The sequence below is a fragment of the Hemitrygon akajei genome, chromosome 24 (genome assembly GCF_048418815.1).
Source record: "Hemitrygon akajei chromosome 24, sHemAka1.3, whole genome shotgun sequence".
NCBI classification, from domain to species: domain Eukaryota; kingdom Metazoa; phylum Chordata; class Chondrichthyes; order Myliobatiformes; family Dasyatidae; genus Hemitrygon; species Hemitrygon akajei.
The window spans coordinates 31,535,668-31,538,265 of NC_133147.1; the positions used below are offsets into that span (position 1 = coordinate 31,535,668).

The 2,598-nt window shown below is 45.0% G+C and overlaps 1 non-coding gene across 1 annotated transcript; it reads right to left on the reverse strand.

Annotated features, from left to right (window-relative positions):
• Positions 1-1,877: 1,877 nt before the first annotated feature.
• On the reverse strand, positions 1,878-1,959 carry trnas-cga (transfer RNA serine (anticodon CGA)). The gene has a single exon. It is a non-coding gene; the product is annotated as a tRNA-Ser (tRNA).
• Positions 1,960-2,598: the final 639 nt, after the last annotated feature.

The following is a 2,598-nucleotide window of genomic DNA, read 5'->3' on the forward strand; positions in this document are numbered from 1 at the left end:
TGCAACTCTTCTCCAAGTCGCTCGTACCTGTCCGCACAAACTCCCCCCCCCCCCTTTTTTTTAACCCCAAATCAAGCGATTTCAGAGCTGGAACCCGATTTGAGATATTTCTTTTTAATGATTAACTGTACTCTAATCTTTGACATTTTGTATATAGAACACATATCAATACAGAACAGGCGCAGGCCCTTCGGCCCACATTGTGTGCTAAATTAATTACACTGTAAAACAAATATTCAGCTGAACCAATCCCTTCTGTGCACACAATGTACATATCATTCAATTACTTGCAGATCCATATGACTATCTGAGAGCCACTTGAATACCTTATTCATGTTTATCTCCGCCACCCCCAGGCACCCAAAAACATTGCCCAAACATCTCATTTGAGCTTAACCCCTGTCTCTTCTGTCATTTTATTTTTTCAGCCATAGTCGTGTGGGTGGAAATAACTGGTTGCATTCTTCTGAACGGTGTAGAGTTAGGTAAGGAAGAAATACAAAGAGATCTAGGAGTCCTTGTTCATCAGTCACTGAAGGTGAATGAGCAAGTGCAGCAGGCGGTGAAGAAGGCTAATGGAATGTTGGCCTTTATTACAAAGGGAATTGAGTACAAGAGCAAGGAAATCCTCTTGCATTTGTACAGAGCCCTGGTGAGACCACACCTGGAGTATTGTGTACAGTTTTGGTCTCCAGGGTTAAGGAAGGACATCCTGGCTGTAGAGGAAGTGCAGCGTAGATTCACGAGGTTAATTCCTGGGATGTCCGGACTGTCTTACGCAGAGAGGTTAGAGAGACTGGGCTTGTACACGCTGGAATTAAGGAGATTGAGAGGGGATCTGATTGAAACATATAAGATTATTAAGGGATTGGACAAGATAGAGGCAGGAAATATGTTCCAGATGCTGGGAGAGTCCAGTAACAGAGGGCATGGTTTGAGAATAAGGGGTAGGTCATTTAGGACAGAGTTAAGGAAAAACTTCTTCTCCCAGAGAGTTGTGGGGGTGTGGAATGCACTGCCTCGGAAGGTAGTGGAGGCCAATTCTCTGGATGCTTTCAAGAAGGAGCTAGATAGGTATCTTACGGATCAGGGAATCAAGGGATATGGGGACAAGGCAGGTACCGGGTATTGATAGTAGATGATCAGCCATGATCTCAAAATGGCGGTGCAGGCTCGAAGGGCCGAATGGTCTACTTCTGCACCTGTTGTCTATCTATGTATTTCGTAATCTCGTGAACCTCAATAAGATCTCTCCTCAGCTACTGCTACTCCAGAAAAAAAAAAGAGAAAAGGCGTCTGAATTTAGTAAGACCTTCCTTATGGAAAATATCCTCTATTCCAGGCACCATCCTGGCAAACCTCTTCTGCATTCTCTCTTGAGCCTTGACATCCTTCCTGTATGAGCGTTCAGAAATGAATATGATACTTCAGTTCCGTATAACGGCAGTATATAACTCTGCAAAACAACTGCCCGACTCTCGAACCTAGTTCAAAGTAAATTTGTTATCAACGTACATATATGTCACCATATGCAACCCTGAGATTCATTGTCTCGCAGGCATACTCAATAAATCCGTAGGCAATAACCATAACAGAGTCAGTGAACTAGCACATCAGTTTGTCGTTCAACCAGCGCGCAAAAGACAACAAATTGCGCAAATATGAAAAAGAAATAAATAATGGGACATTATTATGAGATGAAGCGTCTTTGAAAGTGAGTCCTTAGGTTGTGGGGATATTTCAACAACGGGGCAAGTGAAGTTGGTTCAAGAGCCTGAAGGGCGAGGGGTAGTAACTGTTCCTGGACATGGAGGTGTGAGTCTCGAGACTCCTGTACCTTCTTCATTAGGGCAGAAGGAAAACAATTCATGCAGAGTCGCTGCGAGCAGGGTTCGAACCTGCGCGGGGAAACCCCATTGGATTTCGAGTCCAACGCCTTAACCACTCGGCCATCACAGCCACACAAGAAAGATGAACTTCCCATGCAATTTCTTCACTACCCCATCAATCTATGTGATTACTTTCACGGATCTATGAACTTGCAACCCAAGATCCCTCTGCGTATAATCACTGTTATGGATCTTGCATTACCTGTGTATTTGATCTCCGAAAGTGAGACATATCATATTTCGCCTTGTTAACCACCGTTTCCCATTTCTCGACCCATATCTGAAAGTGATCGATATCCCGATGTACCACTTGCCAGTCGTCCGTGCTGTTCACAAGAGCAGCGATCTTGGTATTTTCAGCAAACCTGCCAGGCACGCAGTTATGCTTTCGTCCATGTAATTTATATGTACATCACAAACAGCAGCGATCGCAGTACCGGTTGCTACAGAACACCACTCGTCACAGACCTCCGGCCGAACAGGTGCCATTGACTGTTACCCTGAGGTCACTTGTATAGCTACTGACATTGCGCCAGTGTCCAGAACTGCAGAGTACATGTTAAATATTCCTCACTGTTGGTTCCCTTCTCTCTCCCCAGTAAATATCAATGCGTGGCAGAGCCATGGAGCAGTGAAGTTCAGAAACAGGCCCTCAGTGTCAGGTCGCTGGAGCAGGGATCCAATCGCAGACCCAGTACTGTGCACACAG